Raw genomic sequence first — 23442 nt, 5'->3', positions numbered from 1 at the left:
GAACCTTGTTTTGTGCCAATCGATTGGCTCATTCATTCTTTTGCTGCGAACCCTGCCGGAGAACCTTGTTTTGTGCCAATCGATTGGATCATTCATTCTTTTGCTGCTAACCCTGCCGGAGATCCTTGTTTTGTGCCAATCGATTGGATCATTCATTCTTTTGCTGCTAACCCTGCCGGAGAACCTTGTTTTGTGCCAATCGATTGGCTCATTCATTCTTTTGCTGCTAACCCTGCCGGAGAACCTTGTTTTGTGCCAATCGATTGGATCATTCATTCTTTTGCTGCTAACCCTGCCGGAGAACCTTGTTTTGTGCCAATCGATTGGATCATTCATTCTTTTGCTGCTAACCCTGCCGGAGATCCTTGTTTTGTGCCAATCGATTGGATCATTCATTCTTTTGCTGCTAACCCTGCCGGAGAACCTTGTTTTGTGCCAATCGATTGGCTCATTCATTCTTTTGCTGCTAACCCTGCCGGAGAACCTTGTTTTGTGCCAATCGATTGGATCATTCATTCTTTTGCTGCTAACCCTGCCGGAGAACCTTGTTTTGTGCCAATCGATTGGATCATTCATTCTTTTGTTTCTTTTGTTGTGGTTTGTTTGTCTGTTTGTCCTTTTTTTTTGGGGGGCATTTTTTTGTTTCCTTGTCCCCCTTTCGTGGGAAAAATTTGGTTGATTATATAGGGAATCACTGAAGCATGACTGGAGCGCCCCCCCCCCTTTTTAGGTCAGTCAGCGGGCCCCCCCCCTTAGGCAAAGTTCTGGATCCGCCACTGTTGTCGATCTTTCTTTGATCGTCCTTTGTTGTAGTGCGAAGACTACTGTTTGTCTATCATATTTCTGTTGGTCATGGTTAACTTTCCTCTTCTTTCTTTGATCGATTTATCATTTTATTATCAATTATTCCTTCGGGTTGCCCTTTTCTTTTTTTTTACTAATCCGTTTCAAATGGCGCAATAATATCAACGATTTTTTCGAAATGCGTGTTCACAGGGCTTTTCTAGTTTCTTAATTACCTTCATCAGAAACACTGAGAGCCGAATATCAAGGATGTTTCAGGACTGAACACGTTGCAGATCTATAAACCAAAATGGCCCTAACATAGCAAAATCCACCTAAGATCAACTTTGCATGAGGGAATAGACAGACAACCAAGAACCACGTACGTAGTTTAGAAAAATAGTAATGAACTAGATATTTTAGAAATTTTGATTACGTATTACACATAAATACACGACTTTTGTTACGAAATCCGCAAGGAATTTTAATGAATGATTTATTTATTTCTGCATCTACTAATTGCTCTTTGAACCAAATAATAGACATTTGATAGGATTCCCAGAAGGATTAGATAATATTTTATTTTGTAAGAACTAAGGCTTCAGTTTATAAAAGTCCAATATTACGTAATCATAATCTCACAGGGAGCGCGTTACTAATTTATCACATTTTTACCAATAGGACAGAAGGGTAGATAATCAAGGTATCTTTTTAGTATTTTCAAATAAAAATCACAGGCACTTGGGGAAAAAGTCCCTTTTTTATAAATATATTATTCAATAAGTGAGCTACTATATTGTTATATTTTTTTTTTTGGGGGGGGGGGGGGGGGGGGCGGGATGAAAAATTGTGTTCTGCAATTATATTTTAGCTGTAATCTCTGTCCTGTTTTTTTTTTTTTTTCTCTTTTTTTCACTTTATTCGGTCCTGACTTTTTTTATTATTTTATATTAACCTCTTTTAAAATAAATTGTCATCCTCCTCTTTTTTTCTGTCAAGTTGCTCATTCTGTCTGCCGTATTTACTCAAAACGCCTGTCCTGCCTTTTTTTCAAATTTCAAATTTCATCCTAGCCCCATAAACCTTATATTCCAAAAAGGGTTTATTCCCCAAGCGCCTGTGTTAATATTACTTTCAACACTTTATTGATAATTGCAGAAGCTGTACACGTTCACCTTTGCTGAGCCTCTTAAAAATTCCCACAGATTGAAAGTTCAGCTTTTCCGGAAGTCATGAAAAATTTAAAAGCAGACGACTGAATTGAAACTTTTGTTATGAATGAGAATATCAAATATTTATCATTACAAATGCTGACAGATTTTCTAAACACGCAATGAAATATTAACAGATTTCTAAAGTTTCAAAATAAAAGCTTCTATATCAAGAAAGTCAATAGATCGATTTTCCTATTGTCAATAAAAAGCCATATATCATCTTAAAGTCGGTATCAAATATTTCACATAAATAAACAATACACCTGATAATTAAACGGACCTATCAAAAGTTTAACAAACGCCGGAGAAAAGAAAACTATCTCAAAGGACATTTCGACCCTTCTCTACAGAAAATTAGTTATAATATTGAAACATCATTCCGTCTGCACTTTAAAAATATTCGATCCTTCCGTCGCGCAGTTGATTTTTGCAACGTTCTGGGTTGATCTGTTGGTCTATGCATACTTCGTATACCCACTACCACAGTACACGATTGCGGTGTACCTAACAACAGTTTTTCGCAGGTTGCAATAACGCACCTTATATTTATTTAAACACACACATTAAATAAACTTTCGATGAATTGATATAACTAATACATGCATAAGGCATGTTCTATAGCCACGCCACGGATGAGTGTAGTTGTTTATATTGTGGATTTGTATCTGCATCAAATGTGTAAAAAAACAAATCAGTTTTAAACAGTGGGATTCAAAGGCATACTAAAATCGTATGTCGTGTTTGACCACGTGGTTTGACCATGTATATTCCTCATCATAAAGAGAACCGACTTAACAGTGTTGCTTTATGTTCGGTTCTTTTATCTGTTATACTGAAAACATCACTTTAAAAATTTCATGCGTTGGAAGCGCTTTTCTCTGGATTAATAAAATTAACGGTACCAATTTTCTTGCACCAGATGCGCATTTCGACAATACATGTCTCTTCAGTGATGCTCGTTGCCAAAATATTTGAAATCCAAATCTTATATAAAAGACGAAGAGCTATAATCCAAAAGGTCCAAAAAGTATAGCCAAATCCGTGAAAGGAATCAGAGCTTTGCATGAGGGAGATTAACCTTCATCATACAAGAACACTCAAAGCCAAATATTTGAAAGCCAAGGATGTAAAAAAAAAAACAGTTGATGAGCTATCTGACCAAAAGATACTTCAAAATAAAAGAGTAGACAAATACATCTTAGGTCAATTTGCCTTAAGGGAGTAGACCTTGGTTCAGGGAGATAACTCTTTAAATCAGTTAAGCGTTTGTAAAAGTCAAGTTCATCAATGTATTTTAAGCATTTACTTGAAACAGATTGAAAATAGTCTATGTAACCTAGAAGCTTAGAATATATTTTTGAAAATGGTTGACACAAACGTACTGATGATTTTAAGAGTTATTTCCCTTAACCTAGGTCTACCTCCTTAAGGGGTTGAAACCGGAGTTGCTTAATAAATTCTAAGTTTATAAAGGGTCAATCTTTGAGAGATTTGTTGTAAAAGAGGGACGAAAGATACAAGATGGAGAGTCAAACTCATAGATAGAAAATAAACTGACAAAGACATTGCTAAAAATAAAAATACAACAGACAAATAATGGTACAGAAGACACAACATAGAAAACTAAAGACTAAGCAACACAAACCCCACCAAAAACTGGGGTGATCTCAGGTGCTCCGGAAATTATATCAGTGCCTATGTACTCTACATTTTTTGTAGTCTACGTTTTGATGTAAACATCAGACAGCTTTCAACTCGCTATTTTTTTTTTCTAAATTTGTCCCAATTTATAACCTAAAAGCTTTTTCTGATTTCATTTCTATCTCTTTATCAAAAACGATGAGTACCGATAGACGTTTTGATTGGCATATAATACATATGAGACATGCTGAGATCAAAGAGATTCCGAATATCAAAAAGTGACATAACAAAATATCTTAGAAACAAAAGGCTCTTAGTAACTTTTGATCGACCATTTGTCAAATTTTGGTTTAGAGAGTATCGAAAAAACTTGTTAACTTTTGATAAATATATGTGTATTAATATAAGTGGTTCTGTTACTTATTTATCACGAGGATCAATAGAGACATAATAAAATAACGTTTCACAGTGACTTTCCACCCGTTACAAAATATTTACTTTGTATAACAAATAGGGTTGCTACTTTCTCATAATCATAATCATTATGAATTATGGGATATTGTGATCAATCTTGCTTTCTGTGAGGCCAAACATACTTGAAAACAAAAAATGGATACCTTATTTGGGGTATTTAATATACAACACTTCATAGAGATACAAATATATCTGATAAAAATACAATGTTTCGCATCATAAAAAATTAAGACTTTCATAACCTCCTGTGGTATATTACACTTGTTTCCAAAAAATGGGCTTTGTTGACTAGACAATGTGGCTACTCGCGAAACGGAACACGATAGCATAGCAAAAAAATGTTAAAAACATACCGAGCTCCTATGTAAATTCAAAAGAAGTAAGTCCGTAAAACCTTGTTAAATCAAACGTTGGACTATCTATTCTCAACCAATGGAACAAATGAAAAAGAAATGTTTTTTCCTTGGTACAGGCATTTTCCGAAGAAAAGTCTGTATTAAACCTGGGTTTATAGCTAGCTAAACCTTCCACTTGTGACAGCTCAGTAAAGAAAATGGAATTTTGTTGTGGGGGAATTATGTAGCCGTTCAGTTTTGGAAGCAATGGCGATCATGCAAAGGGCAAATGGCATTGCCTTATGGAAGCGAGGTTAAACAAATAACCACAAACGGTGGCCCATTTTTTTTTTTAATTTGACAAAGGAACATTAGCATGTGGTAAGATTAAAGTTAACTGTGTTTTGAAAATACTAACCTTTCTTTCCTTAAATATCTCAAGCATTTATAAAGAAAATAAAAACATGTGTGTTACGAATTGGATAACGCTTGGACAATGTTTCAGAAAAGCACTCAATAAAATTGAGAATGGAAACAGTAAAATGTGTCAAAAAGATAACAACCCGACCAAAGAACAAAAACCGGCAGAAGGCCACCAATGGGTCTTCAACACAGCGAGACAACTCCGCACCCGACGTCTGTTGTGATGAGAAAACAGACGAAAAATGTAGGAACAAGAACATGCACTTCGTCTACACATGACTCACTTGTGCCGCTCGATTCAAAACAGATGCAAGACAAACTCAATAACGTAGGATCAGGTAAATTGAATCTAGAAGCCTGGTCATATTTTGGAATACTAGTGTTCATTGAGTTAAGTTATATAAATCTTTTCAATTATTAAAAAGATTCCGCATTACATAAGATCCTTGTACTGCTAATTATAGATGTAAAATGATAAACATGATTTGTATTAGGATATTTTTTTAACTTTAAATGACTCTTATTTTGTGAATTCTTGCCTTAGAACTTGTCAAGGTTGCAAACATTGAAATTAAACCATAAAATAAGCTTGGCTACCATAAAGTGTTTTTCTTTTTATAAAGTATGTCTTTACATTAACTTTTACACCTTTCAATTTATTAGAGTCAAATACCATACAAAATAGAATACTATTAAACTTGTATTCTTTTCATCTCGGACGAGAAATATGGAAATAAAAACATTTTGATGACCTTGAAGTGAAGCGTTCTGTCGAGACAGACAATTTATTATTGTCCACATGGACTAATCTATATCGGTAAATACACGGCCGACACTCGGCTAACCGAGAGATTGGTCGGTTAATCTATATTGAGTATGCGGCTATAAGGGGCGATTCGTCTGTTAATCGGGTTGGTTATACGACTGTTAAGAGTAAAATGCTTAATTCAATGTTAAACTCTATTAAATATACAGATTTTTGGCATGTTATAAGAACCAAATCAAAAAAAGAAAAGTGTCTGACAAAATGATATCTATCATAGAACATTTTGCACTTGTAAAAACATTTCTTAGTCTGCACAGTTTTCCGTAAAACTAAAAGGCGTCGCACAAGTATGTAGTAGTTATGCTTATACGCATAGCAATCTTTTAATAAAAGGCAAAACAAACAAATTTATACTAGTATATCATTTAAAGTACAAAAAATAGTACTGTGGTTCTAAAAAATAAATTGACATAAGTTACTATTTCATAATTGTAAAATAACGCGAATAATAGCACGTTTAGTTAAAATTATGGGAATAAAGTCTGTTAATGGATTGGACAATTGAAATTGTGTCAGTTAAGAGTTATTTAGTCACGACAATAATTTTGCTACCTTTATATTTTCCTCTTAAAAAATTTAAGAATGAGATGTTCCTGAGTAAAGAAAAATGACAATATGGTGTCATAGTATCCTAGAAAGAGCATTTTTATTTTGACTTTCTTTGCATTTTGTTGAAGGTTGTGTCACTTCAATATAGCGTGATGTGGATTGGCCTCTGGAATATGCATGAAATTTTTATTGACGTTTTCAATTAGCCATAATTTTTGTGTCTGTTCGAAGTAGCACCTTCTCATTTCCGACTAAAAGGGCGAAAACACGAAAACGCGACATTGCGAAGGGGAAAAGGCATAAACGCGAAAATGCGAAATCGCGAAAAGGCGAAATCGCGAAATTGGTTTCGCGTTTTCGCCTTCGCAATTTCGCGTTTTCGCCATATAGAATATGAAAGGCGAAAACGCAAAATGGCATTAACATGTCACCATAGTTATCCGCATGTAAACTTCTAGAATTTCTCACCAATATAAGTACATCGCAATCCGTTACTGTATCAACAGGTGTTTCATGTGTGTATTCTTAAACAAGTATTATTTTTCTCTCGTTTTTAGCAATGTATCACTCTCTACTGTCCTTATCTTTTATTCTATATTCTGCGTTTCCATCCAGATTCTCGTGTTATACCATGAGGGTCCGGATTGGGGGTATTATTTATTTCTGTATTCTTTAAATTGTTATGTCATTTTTTCTACATTTTATTTATCTTACTCATTATTCTTTCTTCATTTTTCATATTTTGTCATCCCAATATATTTTACTAACTGATGTTTTGTTACATTACGACGTTTATCTCTGATTTATATACTGGTTACCAATGTAGATGACAAATTTGTGTCATTCATGACAATTAAACAGAATCAACATGATATATTCGATCATTCTTGGATGAAATTAATATTACTTTAATATTACACTTTTTGAAACCATTTTTATCAATTTTCAAATTCATGTGTTGTTTCCGTATATGTTATGTTTCATTGCTCATGTGTTGTTTTCGTATATTTTAGCCGCTCGTCTTGAGCCTACCCATTTGATCCGATAACACCCCATATAGCAATAAAACTATACTTTTATTGCCATTCATAACTCTTAACAGACCAATTAACAGACCGGGTTTTATACATCCGACCCATTAACAGACCAGGTTTTAAATAAAGATTGAATCATGTCACCAAAATACAGATTTTCGTGTAGATTTTTCACACAATGATATCAATATGGTTAACAAACATAATGCCTTTCTTTTTTCGATGTTCAAAATGTTGAATGCAAGTAAATTTAACCAATGTGTCATTTTGTATACATTTTATGTGTGTAAAATGTGTATAAATTTATTGATGAGTAACCCGCCTTTTCATTTTATAGATCCTACAACGAAGCTAGAAAAATAAAAATTACACCACTGAATTCAGTACACTGAATTGTTTTGTTAGACATGAATAATTTTTATGAAGAAAATATATTTAGAAAGTTATACAATGAAACATACTGAACTTTCAATGATTTTCTCGATAACAACTGATTAACAGACTTTAGCCAACCCGATTAACAGACCAACCGCCGATATAACCGCATACTCAATATAGATTAACCGACCAATCTCTCGGTTAGCCGAGTGTCGGCCGTGAAATATACCACGTAAGGACAATGATAGATAAATGTTCCTATACGGAGGCGGTAACGATTCAAATATCAAATTGATTGAAAAATGAGACATTTAAAAGATCGAAAAGTACGCTTTAAAACAGTGTATTGTTTCTACTGCTATAAATATTTTATACATGCATTGATTTCAATACAAACACTATTCACGTCTTGTGGGATTTCCTAAAAAATGATGTTGTGTTATGGTTTTATAAGTTCAGCTTAACATTTAGTGATGCAATTAAAAAATGAAATCACAATGGGTTAATTTGTCCAATTCTCATGGGGTCCTTTTTCTGACAATTTCTGGCATCTTTGAAAAAACATCCATTTAAATTTGAAGAATAAATTGAATTGAAGAGTCGGCATTTCTGGGACAAGCGCAACACATTATCATCAAATGTGAAGCACTTTACCTTCAATATGAATTACTAATATTTACTAGTATTAATAATTTTTATCATGCAATTCTTAAATTGAAACGGTAGTTCAAAGAAAAGTTCATTATCATCAATGACAATGTAACTAGTTATCTTCAAAAATTCTAATCCCCAATTTGATGAGAAAAAAAAAATGTGGTCAGAATACCCTACCCCCCCCCCCCCCCCCCCCCCACCCTCCCTTTGGAGTTAAATAGTAATGTGGCACAACAGTACTGTTACCAGTCTGGAAAGACTTTTAACAAACCTGCACAGTTGCTGAAATCTTACTTAAATAACTTATGCACTGTAGACAATAAGTCAACTAGACTCTGTTTCTTGAAGTTACATGATAGAGAGCTAATCGATCAATTGTTATACAGCCCCACAATACTGTAACCAGTCTGGATAGACTTCCAATAAACCTACACAGTTGCTGAAATCTTACTTAAATAACTTATGCACTGTAGACAATTGTTTCTAGAAGTTAATAGAGAGCTATTTAAGCAATTGTTATATGGCACGACGAAATTGTTACCAGTTTGGAAAGACTTTCGATAAACCTGCACAAACAAACAAACATATATAGCAAGCAAGTTAATCAAAGGTTTGCTTTGCATGCTTTTTTATAGAAGGGCTGTAAATTGATAACTTTTATGTGGCACGAAAGTGCTGTTACCAGTTTGAAAAACTTTCAATAAACCTGCACAGTTCCTGAAATCTTACTTAAATAACTTATACACTGTAGACAATCTTAGTCAAACAGACTGTTTCTTGAAGTTATATGATAGAAAGCTAACTGATCAAATGTTATGTGGCACGACTATTTAACTTCAATAATGTAAATGATATGTTATTTCCTGAAAAAAATTGAGAGAAAAAATTATCGTGGGGCTCCTTTTTGGAGTTACTTGGTTGCTCCTCGACTATTATCGAAAGACTTAACTTTTAATAATAATCTTTATTGCAAAAACATGAAACCCTGGCGGGTTAAAATGCAAACATAGTGCATTGTATACACAAGTGACATAATACATGATAAATGTTTTAAACAAGTGAAGTTGATATTAATAACATATATATCTATATCTATATATAATAATTGACCAATGTGGACCTTATATTCGCAATTCCATAGATTGCTTTATATAGTCTACAGCACTAGACAAATTATCTTTATTGGGATCTAGAATAGTTTTAAGTTTAGAGTTTGAGTGAAGCTGGTTAAAATTAGGATAATGTGTTTTAATTGCATTTATAAGGGAATGTCTTACATTACTGTTAATTTGGCACACCTGCACAGTTACTGAAATCTTACTTAAATAACTTATACACTGTAGACAATATTAGTCAACCAGACTCTGTTTCTTAGTTAAATTGATAATTTTTAGATTCTCGCTTCGCTGTCAGTATACATACCAAGACGGATTTGGATCATTTTGAAATCAATTAAAACATCATCAAGGGCATTCTTTTAAATCATTTTCCCCAGTAGAACAAAGTAAAAATTACGAATGAGCAAAAAATCTACAGAAAAAATAATGTAATAAACTTAAAATTATGACATACGGTTGATATGCACAATTAGAAAAATTAGCATAATTAGAAAAATTAGTCTGTAGCAGAGACACCATTTGCTCTAAATTACCAGAAACGTACAAACAAATCACCAATTATACACTCTAATTCTCTGTAAACAAAGGCATTTCACAATTGTGTAACAGAAGATGCGCCAATGTTCGTCATGACCTGTAGAAATTGGTACTTTGCTTTTTTTTTTGGCATTGTTTTACTATATTGCACTTGAATTTTAAGATTTTTTTCATTTAAGAATGTTTGTTGGATGTCAGCATTAGAATTAGACATATGGAAGAATTCCTAGCAGGATTTTTAGCAATGGCATCTGGTTGATGATAATAGTTAGTAATTTAAAATTTCAAAACGTATTATATAAATAAATGCATTTGTTTTAATATACTGAAGTTACATACATTTGGGCAAATATAAGAAAAAATCCCTTACTCTTTAAGAGTTATCATTGTGAATAAATCAACTTTATCTCTGATAATCTCTTGTTTTTGTGGGGTTCGTTTTACTGGATCGATATCATTGTTTGGCAAGTTATTACACAGCTACTTTTGCATAGGTACTATTTCTGTACTAAAAATCTGTAGTACTGGAAATTTACTTTTAATATTCAGTACTATTTTGTTACTTTAAAATTATTGTAATATTTAGGTACCTGTATTTTACAGTACTTTATTTGTACTTGAAATTTAGGTACTACAGATTTTTGGTAACTACTGTTACATTTTCAGCATGTTTAAAGTTTTTCTATTTCAAATTTCTTAAAATTATGATTTTCAAGCATGGAATATTGTATTATTTCTGTACCAAAATATTTAGTACAAATCAAGTACTGTAAATTTCAAGTACCTAAATATTACAATAATTTTAAAGTAAAGAAATGGTACTAAATATTAAAAGTAAATTTCCAGTACTACATAATTTAGTACAGAAATAGTACCTATGCAAAAGTAGCTGTGTAAATCTCGCTACTCCTTTTTTATTTATTTTTTTAAATGGAATCTACTTGTATCAATGCTTCGTCTATGCATATACATACCGAAGGATCCCAGGTCGCCTCTGGTTTTAAATAGGGTTCGTGTTGCTCAATTTTTAGTTTTCTATGTTTGTTTTAGATATAGGAAGATGTGGTATGAGTGTCAATGAGACAACTCTCCATCAAAGTCACAATTATAAAAGTAAACCATTATAAGTCAAAGTATAGTCTTCAACACGGAGCTTAGGCTCACACCGAATAGCAAGTTAAAAAGGGCCCAAAAAATTACAAGTTCTTGTGTAAAACCATTCAAACGGGAAAACCAACGGTCTAATTTATATTAAAAAGAATGAGAAACAAAAACACTTAGGAACCACATCAACAGACGACAATCACTGAACATCAAATTCCTGATTTGTTTTGTTTATTCCGTTGTTCTGCATGGTGTTACAGGCATTTTCATTTTCCCTTTCCTTTTATCCAGCACTGACATTTTCTTAAATTAATGCGCATGATATGCTATTCTCTGCCTTCATAAGGAACCTCAATTGAATATAATTCAAAGCAGATATAATATAAATAGATAATCTATACTATTAAACGAGAAGACCTCATTTTTGGTGTCGCTTCTCTTCCTTCCACAATAAATCAATCATCATGCCTCTGTGTCCTATAGGTAACATGCATAGTCGCATTTGTCATCCATTCTTATGATTATTCCGATTGAGTTATTTTGGGAGAAAAACGACAAAAAAGGAGTCCGGATATGATTCCGTCATCGGACTGACTTTTAGTCATAGATAAGACTTCCGGTTTTAATGATGCACAAATACAACCAATCGTATGATAGATAACAAAAATGAAAAATAAATAAGCCAATCAGAGCGTTCTCCATATCATGGTGTTTAGATCGCAAGAACCACAACTATTATACCTCCTTATAGAGGACAATTATTTTTCGCGTTTATACTACTTTAATATATAGAGACTCTCTGTAGTCTGTCTACTGTTTTCTTTGAAATGTTTACTATTTAAGGGGTCATACCAGTTGTATATATATTAAAATAAGTAAAACATTTGACACAAGTACAACCAATCGTATGATGGATAACAAAAATGGAAAAAAAAATAAGCCATTCAGAGCGTTCTAAATATCATGGTGTTTAGATCGCAAGAATCACAACTATTACATCTTCTTAGAGAGGACAATTATTTTTCGCGTTTCATACCATGGTGTTTAGATCGCAAGAACCACAACTATTATACCTCCTTAGAGAAGACAATTATTTTTCGTGTTTATCTACATCAGTGGCGGATCCAGAAATTTTCATAAGAGGGGGCCCACTGACTGACCTAAGGGGGGCCCGCTCCAGTCACGCTTCAGTGATTCCATATATAAGCAACCACATTTTTTCCCAAAAAGGGGGGGGGGGGGGCAGCCCCCCCCCCCCTAAATCCGCCTCTGTACATGTAAACTACGATTATACTACTTTAATATATAGAGACTGTCTGTATTCCATCAGGGACTTTCTATGTTAGTATGTTAGTATGTTAGTATAGAAAGTCGGCCCTGATTCTGTCTACTGTTTTCTTTGAAATTTGTCAACTATTTAAGGGGTCATACAACTTGCATATATATTAAAATAAGTAAAATATGTGCGCCCGTTATTTTTTTATTATTAGAGACTCCGTGCACTCTGCTTTATGCAAAAGGCAAAATAAAAATTATTCCGTAGCCCTAAAGGCACTGAGATGACTTTTCAACGCTAGGACAAGACACGTATTTTTAAGGGCAAAATTGATAGGCATGGGAGATAAGTACAAAATACGCTAAGAAAAGCAACGCGAACCTATATTTTTTGGACCAAAAAATACTGTCCTAATAACTTTTCTTTGATTCTAGCAAGGTTTCGTTAAGAAAATCAACTTTCTAAAGTCTGTATCTCGAAAAAGGCTACCATTGTCGCCTATGGGGAAATTAATTGTTTATTTCAATCTTATAGAGGACAATTATTTTTCGCGTGTATCTACATGTAAACTACGATTATACTACTTTAATATATAGAGACTCTCTGTATTCTGTCTACTGTTTTCTTTGAAAATCAAATGTTTACTATTTAAGGGGTAATACCAGTTGTATATATATATTAAAATAAGTAAAACATTTGACACAAGTACAACTAATCGTATGATGGATAACAAAAATGGAAAAAAAAATAAGCCATTCAGAGCGTTCTCAATATCATGGTGTTCAGATCGCAAGAATCACAACTATTATATCTCCTTAGAGAGTACAATTATTTTTCGCGTTTCATATCATGGTGTTTAGATCGCAAGAACCACAACCATTATACCTCCTTAGAGAAGACAATTATTTTTCGCGTTTATCTAAATGTAAACTACGATTATACTACTTTAATAAATAGAGACTGTCTGTATTCTGTCAGGGACTTTCTATGTTAGTATGTTAGTATGTTAGTATAGAAAGTCGGCCCTGATTCTGTTTTCTTTGAAATGTTTACTATTTAAGGGGTCATACCACTTGCATATATATTAAAATAAGTAAAACATGCTCAACTTCATCTAAAACTACCTCGACCAAAAACTTTAAGCTGAAGCGGGACAGACACGGACGGACGGACGAACGAACGAACGAACGGATGTAAAAACTAGAAAACATAATGCCCATAAATGGGGCATAACAATTTATTGTTGAAAGGGAAAATAGTGATTTGCCAAAAATGAAAGTAAGGTAGAGATTAGAAGTAGGCAGGACCTTTTTCGGGGCGTCGAGATCGGGTGTTTTTAAGCTCAGGATTTGGGGATTGATCCATACGGGATCCGGGAATATATTTTTCGATTTCGGGATTTCGGGATATGCATTTCTTTAAATTCTGCATCTCGGGATTTCATGGCTTTAAGCCCGGGATTTCGGGATCAGGACCCGTCCGACCACCCCTCAAATTAGCCTTAAAAGTTGGTCATTTATACATGATTCATATCCTACCATTGGCATGTTAATAAGGCTCTCAAAAGAAAAAGAAAACACTGATGGATTGACCTAGAAGCATATTTTATGACTAATAATGGTCTATATATAAGCAGTTACATTTATTTCATGTTTGAAACGGTGCAAATTGTTAATTTGATTTGACTTTTACCAAAAGAAGCATTGAAGCAAAGGAGAAGAATAATTGTGGTCTGAGGCCAGACACACGAAAATAATTGAATTTAACAGAAAGGAAACAAATATCGGACTTTGGAAAAAGGGAGAGGGCTTTTGATACCTTTTATGAAATTCTCCATACATAATACCTTTTACAAAAAATCATCCTACAACAGTCTACAAGCTGTATATGCCCGCGATTTCGCGGGTTTGTTCTAGTAGTTTTAAAATAAATATGCAAATCTGTTAAGACCCTTCTGACCGAAAGGGACATTAAAAGACCTAAGCTATTTTACCAATATTTCAATGTTCTATTTGTATGTCTTAAACCGTTCAAATAGAATATATAGAAAAGCAAACTGTTGCATACCTGTATAGTCAAGTGAACCTATAACAAGCGAATAACTGTCCTTACAATAATTTATGATATTGTGTTCCATTATTTTGACACTCGGAAATCTCTCTCAAGCACCACGGATAATACTTAAATAAAAAGACAAATATGAAATCTTGCATCAGGTAACTACAATCAGAATAATACAAAAATGACACAGAAATTAACTATATAGGTCACCATACGGCCTTCAATAATGAGCAAAGCCCATATCGCATAGTCAGATATAAAAGGCCCTGAAATGACAATGTAAAACAATTCAAACGAGAAAACTAACCGCCTTATTTATGTACAAAAAAGAACGATAAACAAATATGTAACACATACACATACGACAACCCCTTAATTATAGGTTCCTGGCTTGGGACAGACACATACATATAGAATGTGGTACAAGCATGCGCACTGTCTTTGAAAAGGTATTGGGGGAGTCCATCACTTCCATCGGAGTCATTCGTCACAACTCGGCCGATTCCGTACCTTCATCTAACGAAAGACGGAGAGTAGCGGAGTCAACCGAGGATTGCCGATTGCCCTCTGAGTGTGGTAGGAACATGTCAAATGGTTGTCATTTGTTCCTTTGGTTGGTATAATATAGATAGATAGTTTATTCTCATAAAACCATGCAAGTACAAAGGTTACAGAGAAGTTAAAAAATAATATACATAAAAATAAAAAAATGCATTAAAAATGCATAAAATTCAAAATTTTGTATGAGATAACATATAAAAGAATATATATATAGACTTATATAGTCAAATGTAAAGTTAAAATTGTTAATCGAGTATTTCTTTGTTCGGTTTTGTATTGTTGACATTGTCTTTTCTAATGTACCTTAAAGTTTAGTTTTGTTTAAGACTTTATTTATGCAATCGAATTGCCTTTTGGGTTGTTGGCATTTCGATGTTGTCAAAGACTGGAATGTTTGCTTCAAATAATAAATGTTCGCTTGTGCCATTGCTGTTGTTTTACTTGTGTTTTTTTTTTAATTGTGTGTCCTCTTAATCGGGCTTTCAAAAAGAAAGTTCAGACATTAGTATATGCTTGTCCAAAGTCAGGAGCCTATGATCCAGCGATTATCGTTGGTAGCTGTCAGTCATATTTGTGTTTTCGTTTATTGTTTTGTCATAAATCAAGCGGCTGTTACGGGGCATTTTATAGCTGACTATACGGCATACGTGTTGATCATTGTTGAAGTTCGTACAGTTACGGCAATATGAATAACGGTAAAGGGGGTATATGTTCATGAACCAACAAACTCTCCAGAAACAAGATAAAAAAATGTTTAGTCTAAGAGGTCAACAACAACAAACATGTATCTATCATTCAGCGCCCAGAATCCCCTTAATGATATTAACATTGTAAACTTAGATCTTTAGATCGTATATTTGATAGAGACTACAATATATCTCTCATCCACATCCATTCGCCGTTACAGAATCTAATGCATCCTGGGTAATAATTTCAAGAGTGTACACCAAAATGTCGTGATTTGTTAAAAATGTCATAAACAATGGAAATTCAACCTATGATGTGACATTATTTTCCTTTTGGGGTATGAACCATGAAATTACCCATGATTCTTTGGATTCTGAAAAGGTGAATTACCAGAAGACAAAAGCATTACGATATGTTTAAAGACAACCACTAACAAGGTTCATAATCGAGCACAGATATACCAAACATGCGCATGGCGGAATAAGCTAACGCGTATAAACTAGTAACAGTCTCTCTGACCCTTTTTGACAGTGGTATTCTAAGCTACATCAAAGAACACATATTATTTGTTCAGACTAAACACTTCTACATAGTACTTGTTCAGACAAAATACTTTTACATAGTACTTGTTCAGACAAAACACTTCTACATAGTACTTGTTCAGATAAAACACTTCTAAATAGTACTTGTTCAGACAAAACACTTCAACATAACACATCCAATCCGATCACAAATTTGGTGTAAACAAATTAAAAACAAACAAAATATTGGAAATTCACAGGTTGTAGTAAACTAGGTTTCTTTATTTGTACGTGTCAATGTCATATTTTATTGTCCGACATTTAAATTTTGATGCTCTGCATGCCAAATTGAAAATTTTTACTGCATACGTAAAAAAATGGTCAAAGAGCAAAATAACTTTTTTTCGCTGCTCAACAGGTTAATTTAAATGGTGCATGTTTACCGTGAAATTGAAAAAAAACAGAAAAGCCCATATTTATGGCATATTTATCACCAAATTCTTTTAACAAGGTTTCGGGAACTAATCCTGTTATATTATGGATTTTGTCAATGGAATTGAATGTCACCCCTGATTTAAAGGCTATTTCAGTGTTTATTTTACGGGTTATCTATGCACCATGAAACTCAAGGATGTCACAGTAGAAAAACATAATTGTTAAATAGAGAGAAATCGCATAAAACTGCAGTTGGTGGTATTCTAATCCTCACATTAATTTGTTTCATCTTGTGATGACATCTCCATGCCTTTTCAAGGTCAATTTGCCGTACATAAGATGATTTATTTTAGATAAATTATTGGCACGGACATTGACTTACATAATTCTATTGAGAGTTTGAGACTCGATCCTATAACACATTAAGGTAGTGGTGTTATATCAAATCTTGTGGATACATGTATATATATAATAATGTTCTGCAAACAAATGTATTTCGATGCAGCTATGTTTTCGCGAGTCGCCCTTTTAACCGGATTTCGCAGCAACTTTGTCGATGCAATTTATTAAACCCAAGTATGCGATATTCACGATGTCTTTAAGCGACATTTCCAGCAGAAAGTAGATATAAGATGCGGTATGAGTGCCAATGAGACAACTCTCAATCCTAGTCACAATATGTAAAAGTATGTGAAAATTGCGGCCTTTGAAACATATTTAAGAAGAAAATCTGTAGAGGAGCTTGGAAAAAATGTTCGTTTTCAGATAAAAGCAGTTTAAAACAAACGGTCATTGTTAATGCTTGAATACTTTCGGTATATTGCATTCAAATAAGATACTACATATTTTAAATCTGAGGTACAAAGAATGACTTTTTGGTCATTATGCCTGCTAGATTAAGTAACCAATTAACAATGAACATATCGAGAGAGACATCACCACACTTAGGGAAATATTTAGTATTCGAGCAAAACTAACATATGTTTAATGAGTTCACGCATTACCTGATTTGCATAGGTAGTGGGAAACGAATTTCAAAATATATATTCAATTTTTGTTTGTTTGATTAAGTAACACTGAACTGAACTTTTTACGAATAACATAATTGTGCTTTTGCGCTCTATAAAGCTCTACACGTGTTTATGCACACATTCTTTTGCTACGTCTCTATAGCAAAAGCAGACAGGAAACAACAAAGGACAATCAAAATTCAAAAGTCGACGACGCCATGGCAAAAAACAAAAAACAAAAAACGACGAAAAGACGATCTTCAGACCTCAAAACTGATAAACATGGACCCCTCCAAAAGGGCCCTGGTTTTTGAATGGTACGTTGTTTCTGGTCCAAGTAAGAACAGTCGTGCTCATGGTAGATTAGCCTCTTTCTGGATTGTCACAATCATGAGCCTCAGAGGTTTAAACACCGTATGCAATTGACTGTGTTACAGTTGGCTCCCTGTTTGGATACAATACAAGAAGTTTAAATATACGTATTAAAGTGACTATAAACCTTTTGGAAGATGAATGAAGTTAAGGGGGCAACAAGATAAATTCAAATAGGGGGGGGGGGGGGGTATGGTTTCAAAGTTTAGTTTTTCGACGCTATCAAAAAATTGTTTTTCCTCAAAATTTAACACTATAAGGTATGAGGAAAATCTGAAATAAAAAAAAAATGTCATCTGCTTGATCACAATATTTGTTTTCATCAAATTGGGGATCAGAAAAAACCATACCCCTTGAAGTTTAATGGTTGCTCCCTAAGATTAACCGCATTTTTAAGGACAATTTTGTTTTCTTATGTAAATTAGGAACGTTAAATCTAGAATTAAATTGCGCAATAGAACAAATTTGTGCTTCGGGTATTCACTTTTAAACATTTTCATGCGTTTCCTGATTTAATTTCTTGGGTTGGGTTTTTCTCTGCCTTGTAAATTGATGATATGTTTATTCTTTTAAAATATAAAAAATTACATTTTTTAAACCTTCAATGAATTTGCGCCAGATGACGGAATGTACGTTCATAGAGTTGGCTCCTGTACATTCAGTATTTACAAACTCGAATACTAATAAGATATTGTAGTACAAAACTTTTGTCGAAATAAAGGTACCCGATTGACTTTTTCTAAGCTCTATGATGAAATACCAAAGGTAGCTTGTGTATTAATCATCAACAGTTTATACCCATATGAATCTCCGTGATTCAGAGTACTTTTAAAAGCTTAACTTTTTAACAAAAACCTGGATTAACTGTGAAAATAAATTCATAGACTTTAAAATGCTGCCGGGTTGAAAGGTCATGTTTATCTTTTGGTTTTGCGTGTGAAATTTGACGGTTAAGATGTATTTACACACCGTTAGAGTGTAGGTAAGAGAAATCGTTCTTTTAAAAAAAATGAGTCATTATAGGCGAATGAAAAATAAGAATAAAGGATAATTTTATAACAAATCACAAATTATATTCACGACAGGTCAATGATTAAGACGTTAAAATAAAAGGTAGAATTAACGAACTTCATTCGTTTCTACCCTCATCTCTGTGCTATCTCAATATTATCAAATGAGTTTCAAAATAACCTTTGAGGACAAAACACGAACGTCTTAATTTTGACTTTTCAGACACGAACTAGTAACTGTATTTAAATAGAATCAATATCATCTTAGAAACCTTGCCGACTCTGTTGTATCGTGGTAGCGTGATCATTTCGATTGCAGAATGGCGAATGGTAGTTCCCCAACCGGCTCAAACAAAAGACTCGAAATTGGTGTTTGCTGAATCTTGTCTAAGCTAGCGCCTTGAAGGAGTAAGACTTGTTAGTTTGGAGTCAGAATAATATGTCGGCGTTAGCATGTTCCCGTCCTGTTATGCATGTAATATTTGCTGTAGGATGTAAACACTAATCGGACTACTAATACAAAGGTTCCTGGTTCGATTCCTGTTCCGGGTAGAAAATTTCAGGGACTGAATTTTCGTCTCTCCCATTACACCATTTGCGAGTATGGTCTTTCGGAAACGATGATAGTCCGTCGGAAGGGGACGATAAATGGATGTCCCGTGTTAAGAGAGCCATATCTCTTGCACGTAAAAGACACCCTTGTAGATTTCGAAAAAGAGCAGGCTTATGCCGCTACAAGGCAGCACTCGCATCCGCAAAGTGGAAAGGGATTAATATAAGTTGCAAAACTTGTTTCCCAATCCACTATAAATAAATATGTTTAAACTAAACACTAATCCACCATCATCGTCGGTGTCATTGTCATCATCGTCACCGTAGTCATCATCATCATCATCCTCGTTGTCGTCGTCGTCATTATTATTGTCCTTGTCCTCCTCTTCATCATCGCCATCGTAGTCGTCATCTTAGAAATCGTAACATACGACATATGTCTATGTTTACCTTAACATGGCGGTGAGATGCATTAATGTTATATATACATTGTTAGATCGAGGCCAACATATTGGTTATACACATTTTATACAATTTTATAAAATATCTTTACATTTAATCATGCACTCATTGAATCATGGTCGCTTTAACAAAGCTGCAATATATTTGAAATATTTAAAAATATTTGAATTATATAGTATGCATTTAATACGTTTATGCTACATTAAACTAAACAATTTGCAGGTTTCAATTGATTTATTTTGTAAAACAGAACGTAATTTCTACACGATTAAAGTAATTATCAAACATTTTTCTTTACTTAATGTTTTAACACACTTTATGTTTAGATTACTGTAGTTTAATGAAAAGTTAAAAGCGTATAAATAACATTCGAATACGAATTTATGTGATATTTTTGTTATCAACATTTTGGGTGTATGCTTGGTAAGGCTTATTTTAAGGTGTATGCTTGTTAAGGACGAGTATAGGGTGCATGCTTGTTTAGGACGAGTATAGGGTGTATGCTTGGTTAGGACGAGTATAGGGTGTCTGCTTGTTTATGTAAAATTATAGGGTGTATGCTTGGTTAGGACGAGTATAGGGTGTATGCTTGTTTAGGACGAGTATAGGGTGTATGCTTTTTTTGGCCGAGTATAGGGTGTATGCGTGTTCGGCAAAGTATAGGGTGTATGCTTGTTTTGGCCGAGTAAAGGGTTTATGCCTTTTTAGGTCAAGTATAGGGTGTATGCTTGTTTTGGCCAAGTAAAGGGTTTATGCCTTTTAAGGCCAAGTATAGGGTGTATGTTTGTTTTGTCCGAGTACAGGGTGAATGCTTGTTTTGGCCGAGTATAGGTTATATGCGTGTTTAGAACGAGTATAGGGTGTATTCTAGTTTTGGTCAATTATAGGGTGTATGCTTTTCTTGGCCGAATAAAGGGTGTATGCTTGTTTATGCCTAGTATAGGGTGTACACTTGGTTCTGTCAATTATAGGTTGTATGCTTTGTTAGGTCAATTATAGGGTGTATGCTTGGTTATGTCAATTATAGGGTGTATGCTTTGTTAGGTCAATTATAGGGTGTATGCTTGATTATGTCAGTTATAGGGCCTATGCTTGTTTAGGACGAAAATAGGGTGTGTGCTTGTTTAGGCCGAGTATAGGGTGTATGCTTGATTATCTCAAGTATAGGGTGCATGATTGGTTTTGCTATGTAAATGGTTTATGCTTGGTTTTGCCAGGTATAGGGTGTACTCTTGATTAGGACGATTATAGGATGAATGCTTGCTTATCTCAAGTATAGGGTGAATGCTTGGTTTTGACAAATAAATGGTGTACCCTTGGTTCGGTTGATTACAGGGGATATGCTAGCTTATATGAAGTAAAAGGTAAATGCTTGGTTTTGCAACGATGACTGTTAAGTAGGATAACTGGATTTTAGGATCTTTACTTCATTAACTGTTTCATATTTCAAACGCATAATATTTTTGTTATATAAATACTTGTTAAGTGTTTTAAACTATATAAGTCTAGTAAAAGCCTTGAAGGTCAGTATACTTTTTGTAATTTTGTAATTTGACTTCTTTGTAACTTTAGAGTTATTTGAAAGCGTAAAGAATAACAACTTGAAGTGCTATCATTTAACTGTATATTTTTTTTTCCTTCAAGTGTATTTTTTTTTCTCTTTTTCTCTTTTTAACTTAATGTAGACACGTCCTCTCTGAATGTCTCGAGTGGTGACATTTTGAAAAGCCACAAGTGCTCTTTTTTTGTATTTGACATTGCCCGTCATCTTTAAGATTATACTGCATATTTAAATTGGCCATCAAGGGCATCTGTACGAAAACAATGTAGCTTTTTAACTCCTAATTGAAGAGCCCCAAAATTTATTCGTTGGGATTCGTATCAAATTTTCTTAGTATTTGCCAAGGAATTGTATATTTAAATATACAATTCCTTGGTATTTGCATAGTGTCAAGGCGGTCAGATTTATTAAAGTAAAGAGAAGAATGCATGTATCGTTCATGAGTGTAAATCGTCTATTAATAAAATAACATTTTTATTTATATCTAACAAATATATATAGATACACGCAGAAATAGACACTAGCTTGATATGACTGATCGTTGATCTATTTTTACATGTATTCTTGATGTTCCTAGAATAACAATTTTACGGATTTATGTGTAGATATATTCGAGAACCTTTAGTTCTACTATTTTAAGGTGAGGGTAATTTTAAACAGTAGCCCTTCGATTTTACACTTGAATTTCACTTTCTATAAATAAGTAATTCGAAGAATCTATTGTTTACGATTTTTCAATTTGATATGATTAAAAATTCTATGTAAAAATAAGGAGATGTGGTATGATTGTCAATGAGACAACTATCCACCAGAGTCTAAATGAAGTGGACGTAAAACAATTATAGGCGACTGTACGGTCTTCAACAATGGGGAAAAACCTATACCACAAAATATCTTCAAAAGGACCCGATATGAAAAATATAAAACGATTGAGAAATGCTAACATGACGATTGTCCCTAAAAACGGATGAGAAATAAATGTTCATTATAATATCATAAATGTACTGAATCAAATGCGTGATGTCGTCACAGTTCCTTCAACCCACTTCTGGTAATGGATGACACAACATAATATTAATCTAAATAACAAATAGAAGCTCAAGAACAGTTGAATTTGATTATTTGCTTGTAATTACACAATTGATAATAACTGTTGAACTTATTTACATTTGCACATGGTATAATTAGTTTCATTGCAAAATGAACATGACTTGAAATATAAACGTGAATATACTTGATTTAGAAGGTTAGTAATGGTGACTGTTATTACGACACTGTCAAATTTTGATTTTTCTGGAACTTTACGACATTGCTGAAATTTCATTATTTGTTACTTCTTTTTACGACATTGCCGTAAGTTCATTATTGTGAACTTCTTTTTACGACAAAGTCAAAAATCAAATTACTTGTATTCCAACAGAGACATATTATAATACATGCGTTGTATGTCTCTCAGTCTCAGGAAAAGAAGAACTAACCACTTGCTTGGAATCAGAGTCTGATTCCAAGCAAGTAGTTAGTTCTTCTTTTCCTTTCTTCGTAAATTATTCCACATGAGAGCACCATCTGAATTTCTTAGAACCCTGCGGCAACACCTAAAGTAGAAGCTTATTCGTATGGATTTGTTTATAGAGGCATATACGCCTGAACACATGCAGTAATGGTAACATGTCTTGAACTCAGAAGAAACTATGATGAGCTTTCGGGTTATGAATAAAAAGAGATGTAGGATAAACGTAACCGAGGCAGCAATCCAACGATACAAATGAACAAAATATGTTTACTAGTATATAGGGCAATAAACAGTCTGCAGGGCAACATACAATCTTCAGGGCAACATACATTCTTCAGAGAAACATATAGT

The sequence above is a fragment of the Mytilus galloprovincialis genome, chromosome 12 (assembly GCF_965363235.1).
Source record: "Mytilus galloprovincialis chromosome 12, xbMytGall1.hap1.1, whole genome shotgun sequence".
In the NCBI taxonomy this organism is placed as follows: Eukaryota; Metazoa; Mollusca; class Bivalvia; order Mytilida; family Mytilidae; genus Mytilus; species Mytilus galloprovincialis.
The sequence above is the reverse complement of the archived record's forward strand: the minus strand, read 5'-3'. Positions refer to the sequence as shown.